Genomic DNA, 22773 nt, shown 5'->3' on the forward strand with positions numbered 1-22773 from the left:
CAACAGGGTGGCTGCTATAATAATTTTTCTGGTGCGTGTACATGCCTGCCTAGCAACAACAAAACAAAAGGCATGTACATGTGCCAATTCTCCTTCGTGATCGTTACCTTGCCGCGGTGAAGGGGCTTGCGTATCACAATGAAGCAATGACCGCCTGCTATATGAGTGTCTCGGGGGGGGGGGGGGGGGCACACCCAAGATAATAAGGTTGTTGCTTCATTGTGGTCAGACAAAATTTGATCAGCTGGACAGTCACTGTTGTTCTATCATTGAGCTACCACAGCCCGGTGACCATATGGGCTTGAAAACCTCCACGGCCTGCACTCTCGCCATGGTGCGCACCAGTCCAGCACGGCCGTCACTACACCAACAGCTGTTTGCGGTGCGTTACACAGTGAGTTTGGTCTGTCAGTGTAAAGCAGTACTATAATTACATTCCCTGAATGATGTATACACATGCAAGATGTTTTAAAGCACTTTAGGCCTCCAATTTAGCATGCAATGTGATTTCTCCCCTTAAAACGCTGCTTTGCATCAAATCCAGATTTTTCCCAAGACTTTTGGCATCTATCCCTCTCATCCATGCAAAAACTCAGATGTTAAACCCCTTGAAACATCTTTTCCATCACTTTTGTGGCCAGCATAAATGTTTCTAGTTTTCAAAGTTCGCCTCCCCATTGAAGTCTATTGCGGTTCACAAAATTTTGCAAGTTTGCGAACGTTTGCAGAGGTTTGTGAACCCGGTTTGCGGACCTAAAATTAGAGGTTTGGGCCATCTCTATTGTTGACCTGTGTGTAAGAAGTAGAAGGACAGAGCCATGGAGAGATTTGTATTGTGTCATTGAGAGCTATCAGCATAGTTAGGTAGGTTTTAGCACCATAGATCTGTTTTTATGAAGTTTGTACTGTACAGAAGTTTTAGGTGTAGGATTTATTGTATCTAGAGGTGGTTAGTTAGGTGTGATTGCTGTTATACTAGTTCAACAGGCTTGGTAGCTATTGAAAATAATATTGCCAGCTTTTGAGAAGAACACTGTTAGCTAATAGCTTAGGATTTACTGACTTATACATTTACATAGGCTAGAACTGTGTCAACATTGACAGGCAGGGTTTTGCAGTTCTCCTCTACATAGAATGCAGCATTTATGTTCCTAGCTCTGTACTGCTGCACCTAATGAGAGAACAACTTTCAGTTTCAGCACAACTACAGAGTTCCTTCAGTGCCCACTAAATAAATGAGGTTGAAGATGAAGACAGTGTGTATTCCACAGGATAGATACTGTGATAGTCCTGCTATTGGATCACATTGTCCCTTGTACTACAAACATACAGAACTATCAATTCTGGTATTGGCTATATGCTGTTTTAGTACTTAATACAAACCTGCTGTACAAGTCTAACCAGGTTTCTTTATAGGAGGATCGATTTAAATCAAGTGAAGCCACAAAATAGCGATCTGTTTCCAAAATTTTAGTTTCACAGTTTATTATATTCACAAAAAATTATTTTTTTTCTTCAAAAAGGTAGAAAATTCTTTGTAAAACAGCAGAAGAATTTGTGGTACAGACATAAAAAAGCAATACAAAAAGCAGATCATAGACACTGTGTGCTTTGTTTGATGAAAAAAAGATAATTTTAGTTCCGGCGACGTCACTAGTCCGTTTCGGGTTATTGACCCTTCCTCAGGCCTTTACAAAGCATAGAGAATTATCTATAAATTAAACAAATACATATACATTAAAATCAATAAAAATCACTTTCAATGTGATTTAGTAACAACACACCAGAAAAGAATATATGAATGAAGGTGGAAACAAGAGAGCGGAGAAGATGAAGAAAAGCAAGAAAGAGCCAACGTGAAGAAAAAGTTACCCATTAGTATTCCAGAAAAGAAAAACTATGCAGATCAAATGGCTCATCACCAATCATGAGCCACATGAGCATAGTAGCCATCCATCAGCAAGATGTCATGTGGCCAATGCAAAAAAGAGAAGAAAGCCATGTGTAAAAATAGGTGTTCCACACAACCAAACAAGGAAAAAGGATAATTTGTATATATGTGAAGCAATCTAACACTAACCTTGACCAGAGAATATGTACAGTTCTGATTGACCACCAGTGCTCTGGCTATGGAGATCTTTATTCATCATCATATGTGCCACCTACAGTGACCTTCATTTTTTTCTCTTTTCTCTTTTTTTAGTATTTATGATATGCATGGTTATGATTAAATGGTCCTCTCTGTAAATTCCTTAGTGATTTCTTGATAGGATATTGTTTATCTTTTGCCTGTAGCTACCATTCGCCATCTCGTGTGCTGCGATTGAGTACCGCATTTATTATTATTTTTTTATAGTTCATTTTTTCATTATTACCAACAGGTGCCGGGTTGTGTCTGGTTGGAACAGATACCTCTTTACTAATCAAATTCATTTTTGGTCTTTTATGACTGTACATATTCTCTGGTCAAGGTTAGTGTTAGATTGCTTCACATATATACTAATTATCTTTTTTTCCTTGTCTTTACACAATGGCTTTCTTCTCTTTATTACATTGGCCACATGACATCTTGCTGATGGATGGCTACTATGCTCTAGTGTTTCACTACGTTCATGTGGCTCATGATTGGTGATGAGCCATTTGATCTGCATAGGTTTTCTTTTCTGGAATACTAATGGGTAACTTTTTCTTCACGTTGGCTCTTTCTTGCTTTTCTTCATCTTCTCCGCTCTCTTGTTTCCACCTTCATTCATATATTCTTTTCTGGTGTGTTTTTACTAAATCACATTAAAAGTGATTTTTATTGATTTTAATGTATATGTATTTGTTTAATTTATAGATAATTCTCTATGCTTTGTAAAGGCCTGACGAAGGGTCAATAACCCGAAACTGACTAGTGTCGTCGCCTGAACTAAAATTATCTTTTTTCATCAAACAAAGCACACAGTGTCTATGATCTGCTTTTTTATTGCTTTTTTATGTCTGTACCACAAATTCTTCTGCTGTTTTACAAAGAATTTCTATCTTTTTGAAGAAGAAAAATAATTTTTTGTGAATATAATAAAGTGTGAAACTAACATTTTGGAAACAGATCGCTATTTTGTGGCTTCACTTGATTTACATCGATCCTCCTATAAAGAAACCTGGTACTATTTGAGCATAGTGGTGTGCTCAAGTGTGGATCTTTATACTAATAAGAGTTCCTTTTTTGTTACCTGGGACTCATTCCCAACCATATTGAAATGTACAAGTCTAACCAAGCAGTGTTGTTATGTTGTTTCCATTGCCCACCCTAATAACATTTATTTCCATTTCATTCCATGGTGACATTTTCACTCAGGGTGACTAACTGTAACATATTACAGCTTTTAGCATTCCACAGAGTTGCATCCCATACATGACTGTTGCCTGAAACATATTGTTTGGTAATTGATTCAGTTGTTCCAGACAGTTACCTGTTGGAATTTTTTTTTCACCAACACAAATTTCAATACTCAGTTGCAAAACATATATTATTTAATAACCGCACCTTGTTTGACGGCTGTCACTTTTTTTAACTATGATTTTGTGGAAAACCACAAGGTCTTTAGGAACATTTTCCCTTCTTGTTGCTACTGTTCTCCTATACATACTTAGCAAAGTTGGTGGTTCTAACATTTATAGGGGCTTTGCTAATAATGTTTAAATGGCCTGCTGCTACCGGGAAGTAGAAAATTGCATTTCCTGTACTGCTCACGTTTCCTGAATGACACTATACAAACTGTTGTCACGCTAAGAAAATAGCTGCACTTAAAAAGGGGGAAAATACTTCTTTCATATGCATCCATTAAGGGTTATAAAAGTCTCTTTATTAAGTCATCCAATTATACTGGCCTAGGTGGACTGTACACACAAATCTTAGATTTTTTTCTGAAAGGAAAAATTGAAACTCCCACTGGTGAACTAAATTTACACAAATTATTATGGCAGCTTAGCAAAGTCTTAACTTTCGCCATATGAATTGTGAACTGCATGATTATTTACCTTAAAGGAAAAAAAATGCGCAGAAAATATTACAAGCTGATGCAATTGATTTTATACTTCACTATTTGATGTCAGTTGCAGGAAGCTTCAACTATTTTTACAATAGAATTCTTTTAAATCAATCTAGGAAACAAGTTTAAAACCTTCTGTTGTAAACATCTTAGATTGGAACTTTGTCACTTTCAATTTACAACCTGACTGCAAAGTTATTGATAAAACTTGTCATGAATAAATCTATTATACTTAAGTTAAATACAAGAACTTTCCAGCTTACTCAAGATTTCATGAAAAAAGTACCATGGCACATTAGTAGTTGGAAGAAAGAACTATTAATAGCCCATGGGGAGATTTGTAAAAGAAACAAGTAGTAACATGCATAAAGTGCAGCTGTATTTACTTCATATCACTATAGTGTACTGCATATATTCTTTAATAAATATGGTTATAAAGGAAGTACAATAAATTCACAGGGCCTTTTGATAATATCACAAGCCAGCAATGGTAAGAACTGCTCAATTATAAATTAAAAGTCAAAATTAATTATTTAGGTTTCCTTATCAGAAAATAAATATAAATGCAAAATAATCTTAATGTTACCATGTGGTAAAAGGAGTATGCTACATGTATTTCCTTTTAAATTACATCAGCTGCCTAGCTGTCCTGATGATCCTCTGAATCTAATACAGTACATTTGACCACTGACCCACAGCGATATGCAGATCAGGTACTCTAACTAAAGTCTATGTTCTAACTATGCTGGCAATGCGGTTGTTTAAAGGGGCCCTGAGCAGTAACCTAAATTCCAAAATTTTACTTACCTGGGGCTTCTTCCAGCCCACAGTAGGCCATGAGGTTCCCGTAGCATCCTTCTGGCTCCTCTCCATGTTCCGCCGGCCGCTCCTGTTACCAGCGACACCCAGGCCAGGTGTCGGGTGACTCTTCCTGGATCCTGATGCTCGTTGTCATCACGCTGGCCGCTACGTGTCATCATGGAGGCTGGTGTGACAGGCCTGTGCATGCAGAGTTTAGAGTTAGAAAAACGTGCTTGTGCAGGCCTGTCACGCTGGCCACCATGATGATGTGTGGCAGCCGGAATGATGACGGCAAGCATCAGGATCCAGGAAGAGTCAGCCCGACACCTGCCACGGGTGTCACCGGTAACGGGAGCCATTGGCTGGACACGGAGAAGAGCCAGGGGGGCGTCGGGGGACCTCGCAGCCTACGGTGGGCTGGAGGGAAACCCAGGCAAGTGAAGTTTTTAAATTTAAGTTACTGCTCAGGGTCCATTTAAGGTGTCTGAAGCAAAAAAGATAAGCAAGACTGTCAGGCAGTTGGCATCGTTTAACAATACATACATATGGAAGCTTTCATATTTCTCTCACTACAGCAGGGTAGGGAACCTTGGCTCTCCAGCTGTGATACAACTACAAATCCCAGCATGCATTTGCCTTTATTAATCATGACTTTGGCTGTCATACTCCTGCAATGCATTGTGGGACTTGTAGTTCCTTAACAGCTGGAGAGCCAAGGTTCCCTACCCCTGCACTACAGGGTCACGTTATATCATCAAATAAACAATTACATACAAAAAATACAGTTAATGTAATGTATTTATGATGCTTGCATTATCCAAATATTTGCTAATTATCTTGCAATTTATATCTTAACTTTATGCGGACCGACGCAGTTTAATTCTATGCCAGGCGGGTGGCGCTGCAGTTCTGACCGGACGTAAACTCTACGTCCCATTCACCGTGCGTTCCCGCCGCTCTCGCCGCTTTCTACCTGCCGCAATGTGCTGCCCTGCCGTATCTATGACTCCAGAGCACTGTGAGATGGGCAGGAGCCGTTTTCATTGGCACATGGCCCTGTCATTACTGTAAGCCAATCCCATTGGCTTACATTGAGCGACAGGGTCAGGAGCCAATGAAAGCGGTTCCTGACCAGCGCACAGCGCTCTGCCATCATAGAGACGGCAGAAAGAGCAGCCTGCAGCGGGGACAAAGTGGCGTGACTGGCGGGAGAGACGGATTATTGCGGCGATTCATAAGAATGTGGCGTTTTAGAGTACCAGCAGCCTCTGGTCCTTAAGGGGGCAGAGGCTGCTGGTGCCGAAGTGGTTAAAATATGTCACTGCCTACCTGAGCGGACTTCACTTTGGTATATACAGTACAAATATACAAAAAGAGGAAAGGGCACATCAATATCCCTCTTAGAAAAATGCTTTTTGAGTTGCTCACAACAAATCTAAATAAATACAGTGGGTTGCAAAAATATTTTGCCCCCTTGAAGTTTTCCACATTTTGTCACATTACTGCCACAAACATGCATCAATGTTATTGGAATTCCACGTGAAAGACCAATACAAAGTGGTGTACATGTGAGAAGTGGATCAAAAATCATACATCATTCCAAACATTTTTTACAAATAAATAACTGCAAAGTGGGGTGTGTGTAATTATTCGGCCCCCTGAGTCAATACTTTGTAGAACCACCTTTTGCTGCAATTACAGCTGCCAGTCTTTTAGGGTATGTCTCTACCAGCTTTGCACATCCAGAGACTGAAATCCGTGCCCATTCTTCTTTGCAAAACAGCTCCAGCTCAGTCAGATTAGATGGACAGCATTTGTAAACAGCAGTTTTCAGATCTTGCCACAGATTCTCGATTGGATTTAGATGTGGACTTTGACTGGGCCATTCAAACACATAGATATGTTTTGTTTTAAACCATTCCATTGTTGCCCTGGCTTTATGTTTAGGGTCATTGTCCTGCTAGAAGGTGAACCTCCGCCCCAGTCTCAAGTCTTTTGCAGTCTCCAAGAGGTTGTCTTCCAAGTTTGCCCTGCATTTGGCTCCATCCATCTTCCCATCAACTCTGACTAGCTTCCCTGTCCCTGATGAAGAGATGCACCCCCCGAGCATGATGCTGCCACCACCATATTTGACAGTGGGTATGGTGTGTTCAGAGTGATATGCAGTGTTCGTTTTCTGCCACACATAGCGTTTTGCATTTTGGCCAAAAAGTTCCATTTTGGTCTCATCTGACCAGAGCACCTTCTTCCACATGGTTGCTGTGTCCCCCACATGGCTTGTGGCAAACTGCAGATGGGGCTTCTTATGCTTTCTGTTAACAATGCCTTTCTTCTTGCCACTCTTCCATAAAGGCCAACTTTGTACAGTGCATGACTAATAGTTGTCCTATGGACAGGGTCTCCCACCTGAGCTGTAGATCTCTGCAGCTCGTCCAGAGTCACCATGGGCCTCTTGACTGCATTTCTGATCAGCGCTCTCCTTGTTCGGCCTGTGAGTTTAGGTGGATGGCCTTGTCTTGGTAGGTTTACAGTTGTGCCATACTCCTTCCATTTCTGAATGATGGCTTGAACAGTGCTCCGTGGGATGTTCAAGGCTTTGAACAAGGCTTTAAAGCTTGCTTTACATTTCTCAATAACTTGATCCCTGACCTGTCTTGTGTGTTCTTTGGACTTCACGGTGTTGTTGCTCCCAATATTCTCTTAGACCACCTCTGAGGCCCTCACAGAGCAGCTGTATTTTTACCGACATTAGATTACACACAGGTGCACTCTATTTAGTCATTAGCACTCATCAGGAAATGTATATAGGCAACTGACTGCACTCAGATCAAAGGGGGCCGAATAATTATGCACACACCACTTTGCAGCTATTTATTTGTAAAAAATGTTTGGAATCATGTATGATTTTTGTTCCACTTCTCATGTGTACACCACTTTGTGTTGGTCTTTAATGTGGAATTCCAATAAAATTGATTCATGTTTGTGGCAGTAATATGACAAAATGTGGAAAACTTCAAGGGGGCCGAATACTTTTGCAACCCACTGTATGAGGATGAAGAAAGAGTTGCTAAAACTTTACTGTTTTTATTGTTGTAAAAATCAATTCTGTGCAGAAAAGAGATTTTGGAGATGTCCTGTACAGACCTGTCCTCAAAATGATACTGGTTACCATCATTATACAAAAAAAAGAGAATGTTATGCTCTTTGTAATTTTTGAAAAAAAAAAAAACATTTGTGTGTAAATAGAAACATGATTTTTAATTATAGTGAGTAAAAAAAAAAAAAAAAAAACAGCTTCCAGCGCACTGCTAAATATATAATTTTTTTTATGAAAATGGAATTTCAGGTACATGCAGACACTCAATTTATCATTTAATAACCTAACTGGATGATATTATAAAAAATGTAGGTGGTCTGGTTTACCAACATTTTTTATATTATTTCAGACCTCCCCTTCCTTTTAGGAATATGAGTACGCTTCACTGGTCCCTATTCAATACACCTTTTCTCCAAATGTTTATCTTGATTATACTCTCTCACCTCATCAATAAAATGCCCTTTAAGCCACCAGAAAGCAAAGAATTTAAAAATTGAATAAGGGAATATATATATATATACATATATATATATATATATATATATATATATATATATATATATATATATATATATATATATATATATATATATATATATATATAATTCTTTGAATTCTCTGTGATAAAGGAACCACAGAGGATCACCACCACTAGGAAATAACCTCCTCACTACTCTCTAGGAAATAACATTCTCAGTCTATAAATCCTGTCCAAGCAACTGTTTGAGTTTGTATGTATTAGATGTTAATAGTCACATTCAACTATCATCAAATGTCTGTAGGAAATTTCAGGTAAGCTGGCAATGCTCCTAGGAGTATAGTGCTTTGTGCATTCTTGTGGCAGAATGAGGCATCATAAATATTTCTAAGTGCTTCATATTATGTTTTTATGATCGGACAATGTATTTAATATGTACTTAGATTAGTAATATATAACATATCATGCTTCAAATATAGAGGGATATTTAAAGTAGTTTAAAATCTCTACCGACATTCAAAAACATATATTTACAAATATAACAGATTATAAACATCAATAAATCATAAATGTTACACAGCCACATATTTTAAAAAATAACATTATGACACAAATGAATTAAAATAAAATAGATGTTTCAACATTTTTTTATTGCAAAAAATGTGCAAAGAGAGACATTAACATATCCATTTACATATGTTGCTTTTCAGACTGTCATGCCGATCATGTAAATCCCATGCCTGAACAAGCCTGACAATCAGGTTCTCTAGCCCAAGTCTAACTCAGTTGGAAGAATGTTAGTTCCAAGTGTATGTGACTCATATGCTGTTGAGGTCACAAGACCGTTAAGAAAGCCAAGTCACATTAAAAAAAATGACTAAAGGTGCCAGGCAGCCTCCATATTCTCCTCACTACAAGTTTTCTTTAAAAAATATTATGATGTAGAAGGAGTATTACCTAAATATAGTGGAGGTGTTTTTTTACCCAAGTATCTCTTATCTCTTAATACACTTGAAAATCAGTGTATATATATATATATATATATATATATATATATATATATATATATATATATATATATATATATATATATACACATAGATTTACACACACACATACACATTTCCTCCTGTTTCTTTGTAATTCATTTTGTAATGCATTAAATGTGTACTGGATAGTGGATAGCTTTTTCTAATGAATAAAGAAATGAAGACAAAAGTATGTATCTGTTACCATTACTAGGTTATCAGTAATAAGCTACTCCCTTATAATAATATATTCATTATTTTGTTATCTGGCTATGACAATTATATCAAACTCAAACTGTAGAATTTTCTGTAGTGCTGAACAACATTTCATTTCAGGCTAGTGCTGCAAAGGTGTTCTGTATTAAGCTTGGTAGATTTTGTTATCAAGGCTAGGATGTGTGTCAGGCATCATAATTCACTTTTTCTTGGTCAGAGGCTGAAATACCTGCACTCATTTAAAGCTTTTTTTTCTGTATAGTGCAGTACGTGCTGCGCCATTGCCTGTTTTTAAGGGCAGATTTTATACTGAACTTTAAGGACAGAAAAGATCCAAAAATAGAACTGCACAGATTGATGAACCAGAAAAAGAGGACACATCTGCTGGGAAATTTTGACAGTACAATTGCTTTATTTACTGACCATTTCCTTCTGAATGCACATAACTAAGCTAGCCCAAGGCCATGCATGAGAGACATTCCTCATTGTACTGGATGTATAAAGATCTGTTATTTGGAATGTGAAGTACCCTTAAATAAAAGCATATCAGTATTACAGATGCAGACAAAGCCTGGCAGGGTAAAAGTATTAATATCCATCTGAATATAATTCACGAGTATGATAAATTGATAAAATCCTGGAAGAATAACACTGAAAATGTACATTTATTATTATTATTATTATTATTATTATTATTATTATTTTTTATTATTATTATTATTGCTATGGTATATTTTAATTGCACTGACATCTTCAACAACACCAATGCTGGGAATACACAGCTAGATTCTGAGCTGATAAAATGGATCGATAGATAATGTACGACATGTCTGATCACCGTTCAGTCATTTTGCCACTCAATTTCTCATTGAAGTGAATTGATAAAAGAAAAGAAAAATGAGCAAAAGATAAGAGAATCGAGCGAGCAAAACGATCAGGCACAGAATCAAGTGCCAGAATCAACCCGTGTATTCCCAGCATTAGCAAAGCGCATAATCCCATGGCTAATTGTCTTTCCAAGGAGCCCCAATCTAAATCCTACCTTAGCCATAATCCAGTGTGCCCCTATCATAGTATAAAGCCAATTTAGACAGGGGAGACAGTGAACTTATCAGCATTTTTGGCGGATGTTTTGTCGCAGAAACCCACACCAACATGGAGAGGAAATGAAAAAATCCATGTAGATAGTATCTTAAACCAGGAACCCAGTGTTGCAAGGCCTTAAGCTGAGTACCCATAATCTCCAGTAATGATGAGATGAAAAACGATCGTTCCTCAATCCATCTTTTAAAATTGCATACTGTGGGAATAAACGAAGGAGCGTGAATGATCATTTAACCATTATATTTATTATACTTGTTGTGGTTTCCTGTTGTTTGGGGTATATGCTTTCCTTATTTGTCTCCTACTTGGATATTTTTTTCTGATCATCTAAACAATTGCACTAATTAATTAGTGTGGGAGTCAATGGTCATCTAAATGATCACCGGTTCAATGATCTGTCATGATGGTCAATACGAATGACCGTTGTGGGTATTTGCACATCGTTAAACATTGTTTGACAAATTTTTGTTAAATGATATCTAATATCACAAAAATGATCATTTGTTGTACAAATGTTGCCAGAAAAATTATGTCCCGGATATAGACCTTAAATGGTATCAATTACACCTCCATTCTGCCCAGTAAGAAAATATCATAGTAGATATTATCATAATAGATTATGTGATCTATCAGTCAATCAGTCACTAAAATAGTGGACAAATGACACTACTAACTGAATAGTTACTTCACATGCTAAATACAGATGAAAAAGTGTAGGCAAATATAAATGCTGAATGCTATTATACAGTTAAGTACAGTATTTTTTCACAATACTTTTGATTCATTTCTTTTTCAAAAAATAAACAACATAACAGTTGCTGGGAAGCCATCTATAGCGATTAGACAAAGACATATTACGGTGCAAGAATCACATCAAATAAGGTATTGATGTGTAAAACGATGTAAATATCCTATGGAGAACATAAGGATGCATAACTATACAAAAAAGTTTTAAATGGTGTAGGAGGTAAGAAACTATTACTCCTCCCACCAAGACACAATTATCTACAACCTACAAACAAGAGAAGTCCACTCCAGAGTCCAGACCTCTACCTGCTACTGTACTTGCAGCATAGGAGGAAGGACAGAAGGGAGACCACCTCATCAGAAGGACGGGAAATTGAGGGGAAACAAAGTAGGATAGGATGCACCATATTGTGTGGATAGTTTAAATTGACCTATAGTGGATTATTAGTTGAACAGTGAGCGAGTTCCTAAAGCATGGGAGAACCTTAATAATAAAAGGTGAATACAAGCAAGACCCCATGATTAATAGGAAAAGTGGGGAGTGGGGGGTGGGGGCCCAGGGCTGGAAGATTGGAGAGTGAATGAAGGATATTGGTCTGTATGTATGGAATTTTATGAGAGGGTGGTTGTGTAGGAGTGAAAGTTACCTCTGTATGCCTCAAAAATGAGTATCATTAAATAGTATTAATAATGTATTAAAAAAGCCCTGCAATGTTAACCTATGATGAAAGTTCAGCTCAACTCGGGAGCAAGGCAATGAAGTGATGTACTCATTAGTTGAGCAGGTGAATGATCTGAGGTAAAAAAAAAGAAAAAAAAGAAAAAGAAAGACCCCATGATTAAGGGCCTAATCTGCATCTCCTATCACCCGCCAAATTTGAACCAGGTCAATCAGTTCCACCAGGTGCTGAAGGGGAAATGTAGATGCATTGGCTTAGACACATCACCATTAATAGGTTGATATTAGTGGCTTCAACTATTTGGGAGAGAGTAGGTATCGATGGTGAAAGCCAATTTGATATTAGAAGCTGTCTGGCAGCACCGATTAAATGAGTTGTAGTCTTCCTTAGAGAAATAGGGAGAGTTTCTAACCCCAATAGAAATTGTGCCAATTCTGGAGAAGGAGTTGTGGATATTTCTGCAATAACTTTATAGATCAGGACCCAGAATGTCTTGATCAGGGGGCATTCCCATATAAAATGATATAAAGTTCAGCATAGCGGAGAGTGACTGTCTGAGAAGTTAGCCAACAGTCTAGGGCTTAAATACCATTTGTAAAAGAGGTTTAGTATGTTTCCACATGAGACATACATTTGGATGATTTATTTAGTTAACTAAGGGCATTAACACATTTAGGTGCCATTATCACACTACCAGTTTCCAGTGACCAGAATTTTGCATATTTCTCTGGAGGGGAGTGATCAGTTTAAATTAGGTAATCCTCCCCATTCAGCTATCCCCTCCTTTAAACTTATGGGGCTCTTACGTCACGTTAATAGTGAGTTTGGTAGTGTGCATGTAGACAGAGCATGTTTTTTGAACCAGTGGGGCAGTTGGAGAGTCTGGAACTCATATTTGGCAATTCCTGGAAATTTTAGGTCTAGAGAAGATTTGGGAGCTAGGTCACCAGCTATGCATAGATTGCTTACAACTCCCAGCTTCTGCAAGCCTTTGAAATTAAAATTATTAATAGGGATGAGGTTGCTGAATGCTGTAATGGAAGGCACATGTTTTTTATTTATTTTTTCTCCCCCTTCCTTCTTGTTTGTGACTACTCTCCAAGTAACTGGGGTGGCTTATATAGTTGGTAGAAGTACAATATTTCTGAAAATATGTTTGCTATTGCTAGCAAAAATAAGTCAAAACTCAAAGCAAAGAGTAAATCAATGCAGGCAAGGCATGCTGAAATGTACAGTTCTAGATTTTTATCTAGGGTGCAAAGGATTTTATCAGGCCTGTGTTAGTTTAGTCTTACAACTGCCCCAAAAGTAATGAATACACACACGCTATTCAGTTTTAAAGAGGGTTTTGTATTTATGCTCTTGCCCACTTGCAAATTAGTAGTAGCATAATTGGAAAAAAATATTATGGAAATTGGTGTGCATGCAAGTGTTATCATCCAGCCAAGAAGTTGTAAAGATGGCCTGGCATTCATTTTCTTTCTCATTAATCACAGCAAGCCAGTGTTAAATAAAAATACAAAAAAATCATAACTTAATTAATAAAATAGCTGAGCCTGCCTTTTATTTATTTATTTAAACAAGACCTTCCCTTCTGTCTCTTCTTTAAAGAGAACCCGAGGTGGGCTTGAAGAATATTATCTGCATACAGAGGCTGGATCTGCCTATACAGCCCAACCTCTGTTGCTATCCCAAACACTCCTAAGGTCCCCTTGCACTCTGCAATCCCTCATAAATCACAGCCACGCTGCTGACAAACAGCTTGTCAGAGCTGGCTGTGTTTATCTCTATAGTGTCAGTCTGCTGCCCTCCCCGCCTCCTGCAGAACTCCTGTCCCCGCCTGCACCCCTTCCCTCCCTGCTGATTGGAGGGAAGGGAGGGGGGCAGGGACCGGAGCTATGCAGAAGGCGGGGGAGCAGCTGAGACTGACACTACCGATGTAAACACAGCCTCACAGCATATCTGTGATTTATGAGGTATTGCAGAGTGCAGGGGGACCTTATGAGGGTTTGGGATAGCAACAGAGGCTGGGCTGTATAGGCAGATCAAGCCTCTGTATGCAGATAACATTCTTTAAACACACCTCGGGTTCTCTTTAAGGCCTAGCTAGTGGCAAAGATTACTTCAAGCGCCTCAATGCCAATCCTGGGGTGGAGTTTTGCAGGGCACAATGCACATGCTTCTCCGCTTGAATGACGGAGCTCAGCTTCGTTATCAGTCTCCCGGCGGTGATTGCCATCTATTTACATTGTACACTGTACACAGCAGTGCTATACTGGGGACAGCCCTTTGACACGGCTGTTGTCCCCCTGGGAGGCACAGAGACAATCGGCTGTCATAGGCTAATGCCTATAACAGCCGATTGCTGTGATTGGCTGGTGGGGGGAGGGAGGCATATAGAAACAATGAAAAAAAGGGAACATTTATTTAAAAAAAAATTAAAAAAAATGCTGGCAGGGTTCAGAGCCATCCAACAGAAAGCTCTGTTGGTGGGCAGAAAAGGGTGGGGGAAATCACTTGTGTGCTAGGCTGTATGGCCCTGCAGTGAGGCCTTAAAGCTTCAGTGGCCTAAATTGTAAAAAATAGCCTGCTCACTAGGGGTTGTAAGCCTACAGTCCTCAAGTGGTTAACAAAAAACAAGTTCAAATATGTTTTTTTTTTAGAATTAGTGGACTCTGTCCTAATATTTGTCAGATTCAACATTAATATGTGTATAACTTGCATCCTGCTGCTTTGCCGTGACTGAAAGCACCCCAATAGCAATAGTGCCAACTCTGGAGAAGGAGGTGTGGATATTTTTGTAATATGCAAGTTCACTTTATAGACCAGAACCCAGAATGTCTTGATCAGGGGGAAATCACTTGTGTACTAGGTTGTACGGCCCTGCAGTGAGGCCTTAAAGCTGCAGTGGCCTAAATTGTAAAAAACAGCCTAGTCACTAGGGGTTGTAAGCCTACGGTCCTCAAGTGGTTAACAAAAAACAAGTTCAAATATGTTTTTTTTTTCAGAATTAGTGGACTCTTAATATTATACTAGTCAGATTCAGCATTAATATGGGTATACATTGCATCCTGCTGCTTTGCCTTGACTGAAATCTTGAGCAGAGGTTTTTTTGTATTTAAAATTTTTTATTTTTCATAATGCCAAAATACAAACATTGTCAACTTTGTAGCATATTAAAGTTACAAAATAAAAGCTCATTCTAACAATATTCTTGAGCCTTAATTATTTGTTAACCGAATGATATGGAGCCGAATTCTTAACTTATTTCGAATAATCTCCCTTATAGGAAGGACTTATGAAATTGAGTATCTATAGCATTTCGTATTGGTTTCTCTAACCATGAAGATTTTGCTGTTTAGGGAAAAGGTAGCTTTTAGAAAGTAACAGGTTCCCACACTTTATCAAAAATATGTACCTTGTCTCTTAATACCGCTGTTAAGTGCTCAATTTTATAAACATAATGCATTCTATTGCGAACTTCCTTAATAGGTGGTTCAATGGGATCTCTCCAATATTTTGAAATAATAGCAGCTGTTAGAAAATGGTTAATAAGTCTTTGTCGTGGACCTCTCAACTGAGAGATCGGCTTAGCTAATATACAGATCCAAGGATCCATAGGTACATCAATTTCTGTCATCTGATGTATCAGTTGTAGGACTTGTTTCCAAAACACCTGGATCACTGGACAGAACCAAAATATATGCTGTATAGTACCCTGATGACCACAGTTCCTCCAGCATGTCGAAGGTATTGCCGAATTCCACTTATGCAGCTTGTGCGAAGTATCGTACCAGAGGAACATAATCTTGTATATGTTTTCTTTGGTGGTAACGCATATTAAAGTTTTGGCTGTATTAGACCAGATCTTGGACCAGGATTTTAAGTCCGTATTTGTTTCCAATGCTTGGTCCCAATATTGCATATATTTGTGTTGATAATTGGAAGATGCTCGTTCCGGAGAGTTAATCCATGTATAAAAGGCTGAGATCAAACCTGTTTGTGTTGGTCCAGAGTCCCATAATGTTTCAAACTCAGATTTTCTTGGGAATTCCATGGAAGGTGATATGGAAATTACAAAATGGCGTATTTGTAAATATTGCAAATAATATGAATCAGTTAGTGCAATACGATCTTTTAATACCTCAAATGTATATAATCTTCCCGAAAAGGGATCTAATAAGTCTGAAATATATCTAATGCTCTTCTGGGCCCAGATTAAGGTGGAAATATATTTAAGACCTGGGTTGAAAGCTGGATTACCAAATATGGGAATAAAGCTGGATATTGGCGGGAATAATATCATACGTCTCTTTAAGGTTGACTAAAGTTTTAAATTGAACCTAATAGAAGAATAGGTTTGTATACCTTCTGATGTGGTCAAGCAAGGCTCCCATAGAAATGCTCTAGGATGAAAGGGATTCATTGCATACAATTCAATCTGAGCCCAGCGAGCATGAGGATACCTCTCATACCAAGTCACCATTTGTCTGAGCTGACTTGCAGCATAATAATATTAGGTACTGATAGACCTCCAAATTGTCTTTAGAGTGTGAGAACTGATTTTGAAATCCTGGGTGTTTTTTATGCCATATAAAACGCATTAATGCTTTCTGTAGAAGCAAAAGTAATGACTGCGATATCCACATAGGTAGGTATTACTGAAAAAATATAGACCAATTTGGGGAATGAGTTCATTTTAAAAGCTGCCATGCGGCCAAACCATGAGATACTGTAGTCATCCCATTTAGCTAAATCCTTCAGAATTCTAGATATTAACAGGAGTACATTTGTTGTATGCGTTTAGAAGAGTTACTGCAAATATATACTCCCAAGTATTTTAAGGTTTCTTTTTGCCATCCATATGGAAATCGCAGCCTCAAACCCTCCACCTCTTGTGGTGTTAAGTAGAAAGGGAGAGCTTCCGCTTTTTTGGCGTTAATTTTATAGTTTGAAAGTTCTCCATATTTAGAGAGCTCCACATGCAGAATCGGACATTGGGGCATGCTAAACGTTCAATTTTTTGAAATACCTTTTCCAAGAAAGGTAGTTGATCATTAGGAGCATACACCGTGGCTATACTTATATCCAGTCCATGAATTGAAGCCTGTAGTATAAGAAAACGGCCGCCTGGATCACTGATAACCATTTTACCTGAAATAGGGCATCTATTATGGATAAGAATAGCCACTCCTGCTTTTTTAACCTGTGCATTAGCTGTATAACAGGTGGAGTATTGTTTACTCTTTAGATTTTTTTTTTTTTTTGCTGAAAATCTTGTTTCTTGTAAAAAAAACTTTATCAGCATTGATTCTTTCCAGGTCTTTTAAAGCAAGATATCGTTTGCGTATAGAATTTAACCCTTTAGTATTTAAGGTTACTAATTTGATCATTGTAAGGTAATTTGATTAAGCCTATCGGTTTGCAGTATAGCCACGGTGATGCCCCTTTTAACTTTTAAGAGTACAGGCTGGCGGATAAGAAAAGTACAGCAGAAGAAGGATATTTAGGACAAAGAGTAAGTAAGAATAGAATAGAAGAAAGTGAGAAAGAGAACCAGTAACATAGTGCTAATATTGAAGTGAACACAACACATCCCGAGCCTAATAAGCAGTGGCTGAATGGAGTAATGGCTAAGGGCTCTGCCTCTGACACAGGAGACCAGGGTTCAAATCTCGGCTCTGCCTGTTCAGTAAGCCAGCACCTATTCAGTAGGAGACCTTGGGCCAGTCTTCCTAACACTGCTACTGCCTATAGAGCGCGTCCTAGTGGCTGCAGCTCTGGCGCTTTGAGTCCGCCAGGAGAAAAGCGCGATATAAGTGTTCTGTGTTTGTTTGTTTGTTTGTTTGTAATAAGCCATCTCATAGGCATAATACAAATCAAATTACAACAGGATGAAAGCATATAAAATTAAGTATTAGAACGAGGGTACAGAATAGCCTCGTTTGGATGTGCCCCACTGCACATCTTCATGAGGGATACATACGTGCACTTTGGGGCCGCACAGTAGTGTTGGGCGAACACCTGGATGTTCGGGTTCGGGAAAGTTCGCCGAACATGGCCGAGATGTTCGGCATGTTCGGGCCGAACCCCGAACTCCCCGAACATCCCGCTTTTGGGGGCCCTATGGGGTCGCAGGCATAAGGGGGGAGCATGCCCCGATCGCGGGGGGGAGGGTCGAAAATTCCCCCCACCCCCTCCGCTAGCGCTCCCCCCTCTGCCCGCTTCCCCATACAAAAGTTTAAGGAAAGTAAAACAGTACTGGTATTAGTGGCTGGCAGTGGGCGGCACTGTGAAGTGAGTGAGGAGGAAGAGTCCGGAGAGTGACGCGTTGAGGGAGGACGGGCAGCGGGCGTGAGGTCAGAGAAAGGGCGGAAGTACCACAAGGGTACTACCGCTGAACCGCCCGCTGCCCGGCCTCCCTCAACGCGTCACTCTCCGGACGCCTCCTCCTCACTCACTTCACAGTGCCGCCCACTGCCAGCCACTACCACCGGTACTGTTTTACTATCCTTAAACTTTTGTATGGGGAAGCGGGCAGAGGGGGGAGCGCTAGCGGAGGGGGTGGGGGGAATTTCCGACCCCCCCCCCCCCCCCCCCGCGATCGGGGCATGCTCCCCCCTTATGCCTGCGACCCCATAGGGGGGCCGTATTCGGCCGAACAGGGTCCTGTTCGGCCGAACAGGGGCCCTGTTCGGCCAGGCATTGAGCCGTTCGGGCGAACCCGAACAGTTTGGCCGAACACCACCAGGTGTTCGGCCGAACTCGAACATCACCCGAACAGGGTGATGTTCTGCAGAACCCGAACAGTGGCGAACACTGTTCGCCCAACACTACCGCACAGTCCACCGATTCCGCCAGACCGAGCCTGCATCTTTTAAACATAGATCTGGTCTAAGCAGCAATGAGTATGTCCAGTATTTAAATGATTTCACCTGTTAAGTTGCTGGGCTTTGCGGGGATAGACAAGGTGGTAAAGAATCCTCTGAACTCTTTTTTGTCTTTTTAGAGATTGGTGCTGGTGTTTTCGGCATACGGAGGCCTAAAACCTTCAACAAATCTGGTGCGTCTTCCGGAATCGAGATTGCATGATAGAATCCCTCTTTAACAGCTATTAGTTTGAATGGGTATCCCCATCTGTATTGGATACCTTTTTCTCTCAGCAGTGCGGTAACTGAATGAAGCTTCCTTCTTTTGGCGAGAGTTACTGGGGAGATATCGTTAAAAATTTTAACCTCATAGTCTCGAAAAGCATAGGATGGAGTATTTATTGTTGCTAGTGATATTATTTCATTGGCCTCATAATAATGGAATTTCACTATTATGTCTTGCAGTAAAGGTGCACCTTCTGGACGTGGACCTATGGCTCTATGTGCTTTGTCAAACCGCCACATATCTTGTGAGGTGTCAGGGAAAATGTCTGAGAACAACTCCTTTAAATATCTCTTAATATCAGGGGGCTTTATTGTGTCAGGAACCCCTCTTACCCAAAGGTTTGCTCTTTGGTCTCGATTCTCCTGGTCCTCCATGGATCTCTGTAGCTCTGCTACCGTGTCTGTGAGCTGGTTGTTCTCTTCTTCCAAATAAGCACATCGATGCTCCAGAGATTCAACTGATTGCTCCAGTGACGTAGTTCGTACTAGGACAACTTCAATGTCTGACCTCAGATCTGCTATTGCTGAAGTGACTGCTTCCTTCACAGTAGCCGAGACCTTATCATGCAGGTCCGCTAAACAGGATTTCAGCACTTGCCTGGTGACATAGTCCACATTCTGAGCGGCTTCTTCATCGCATGGAGATTTCGGTGAAGAAGCCCCTCAAGTATCGAGTTTCCTAGATTTCTCGGCTCTCCTTCTCCATTTCGGTCCCATATAGAGGTGCTCGAGTCACTCCGGGACTGGATCGTGCCCCTCGGAGTCCTGTTAGCCAGGAGTAAGCTGAAATAGCGCTTTAGAAGGCTAGGTGTTCAGCGGAGCTCCCGGACTAAGCAGCCATCTTGCTCAGCGCCACGCATGCGCCCCCTTTGAGCAGAGTTGGGTAAAGAAATATCACCTCAGGCACACATTTTTTTGAATAACATGTAAATAGATTAAAAAGCCAATAAAACATGCACATTAAAGAAAGCAGGAAGTATTATCTAGCACTACGCTTTTGTGTTTTCTGGCAGTACCTCCCACATTATTAATGCTGCTTCTCCTCCCCTTTCTTATCATGATCACTAGTCTTATCAGTAGGTCCAAAGCCTGTGCTACGGGAGCCAACATCTATGAAACACTTTACAAATACCTGCAGTTTAGATAAGAAAAACCCACAAAGATTAGCTGGCTGAGCACATTCACAGATTGAACTGACAGAATTTGATTAGATCAACCAAGTGTACCAATTATGTAGATGGTTTACTAAAACAAACATGTATTTAAGCTTTATTGTGTTGATTTTAAACAGGAAAAATGATGCAGAGATAAACCCAATAAGATGTTTTATATAACAGTATGTGATCACAGTAAAACACCATTGTTCTTCACTGTACATGTGCTATGGTGATCACCTGCACTGTTGATAAATCCTGTTGATCTGACAGATATCTGTCAAAGAAATCTACCAATGTGTTTGAAGCTAGGATACTCTTCTTACTACTGACTTCCAAACTCCATTGCATCTGTTGTTTATATTATACATAGGAAACCTGTCTGCTAAAGGATTTTAATTCTTGACATGAGATAGGCTTTCAGAAAAACTTGTCTTTTGTGGCAGACCTCAAGGAAAGTCAAGTGTTAACATACTGTAGTTCAAGTGCCTTGTTAAGGTGCGCATACATCTAGCGATGTTGGCTGTCGATCAATAGAGATGGCCCAAACTATTTGCCGGCGAATGATTCCCGGTGAAGTTCCAGTGTTCGCGATCGCGGAGAACCACAAACTTTTCCGGAAGTTCGATTCTCCCCCATAGTGCATCATTAGGGTCAACTTTGACTCTCTACATCACAGTCAGCAGGCACATTGAAGCCAATCAGGCTACACTCCCTCCTGGAGCCCCACCCCACCTTATAAAAGGCAGGCAGCGTCAGGCATTGGACTCACTCGTGTACCAGCAGTAATTAGAGAAGGGAGAGCTGCTGCAGAGAGAGCTATAGGGAAAGCTTAGTTAGCTTTCCCTATAGCTCCCTCAGTCCTTGCTGATTCTTATTGCTAAAAAAGCACCCCTCAACAGCTCTTTTCAGAGCTAATCTTGTTCTTGTGATCTATTTTTTTGTGTGTGTGTGTCCCACAGACACTTGTGTTGCATAGACAGCCTTCCTACTGTGCCACTGCCAGGCCTAGCACATTCAGTGACTACCTGTGTGTGACAGGCAGCTGCACATTTGTAATCCCAATCACTGCACATGTTCACTGTTCAGTGCACCTACCTACCTATACCTACGTGAGCCCACGCATTGTTAATACCACCAGTCATTGCACCTGTTCAGGGTACCTGTGTGTGTGTGTGACAAGCAGCTGCACATTTGTAATCCCAATCACTGCACCTTTTCACTGTTCAGTGCACCTACCTACCTACCTACCTATGTGAGTGAACGCATTGTAAATACCTCCAGTCATTGCACCTGTTCACGGTACGTGTGTGTGACAGGTGCACATTTGTAATTCCAATCACTGCAGTGCATACCTGTAACTTGTTCAGTGCACCTACGTGAGCACAAGTAGTGCAATATACCACCAATCATTGCACCCGTTCACGGTAAGTGTGTGACAGGTGCACATTTGTAATACCAATCCCTGCATACCTGTTCACTGCACCTGTGTGACCGCACGCTGTTTAGTATACCAGTCCATGCATACCTGTTAACTGCACCTGTGTGACAGCTGCACATTGTATTGTAATATCAGTCACTGCTACCTGTTCACTGCACCTGTGTGACCACACGCTGTTTAGTATACCAGTCCGTGCATACCTGTTAACTGCACCTGTGTGACAGCTGCACATTGTATTGTAATACCAGTCCCTGCTGCCTGTTCACTGCACCTGTGTGACCACACGCTGTTTAGTATACCAGTCCGTGCATACCTGTTAACTGCACCTGTGTGACAGCTGCACATTGTATTGTAATACCAGTCACTGCTGCCTGTTCACTGCACCTGTGTAACCGCACGCTGTTTAGTATACCAGTCCGTGCATACCTGTTAAATGCACCTGTGTGGCAGCTGCACATTGTGTTGTAATACCAGTCACTGCTACCTGTTCACTGCACCCGTGTGACCGCACGCTGTGTAGTATATACACCATGGATGTCTGGTTTTCCAAGCACGGTCAGGGCAGGTACATTACTTACACAGCCCATTGGGTCAACCTGGTGGCCGCTGGCAAGCAGGGAGTACGTGGCTGTGCAGCAGACCTAATGGCACCTCCCCGGCTTACAGGCAGGCCTGCTGCCACCTCCTCTCCTCCTGCTACATCCTCTTTGCTGTCGTCATCCTCCTCCTCCTTGGCTGAGTGGCAGTTTAACTCTACGGGTGCTGCGATCTCCTCTCCAGCTACACAGCCCCATCTCCCCAGGGCCTATGCTGCATGCCATGTACGGCCCGGTTGGAAC

The sequence above is a fragment of the Hyperolius riggenbachi genome, chromosome 2 (genome assembly GCF_040937935.1).
Source record: "Hyperolius riggenbachi isolate aHypRig1 chromosome 2, aHypRig1.pri, whole genome shotgun sequence".
NCBI lineage: Eukaryota > Metazoa > Chordata > Amphibia > Anura > Hyperoliidae > Hyperolius > Hyperolius riggenbachi.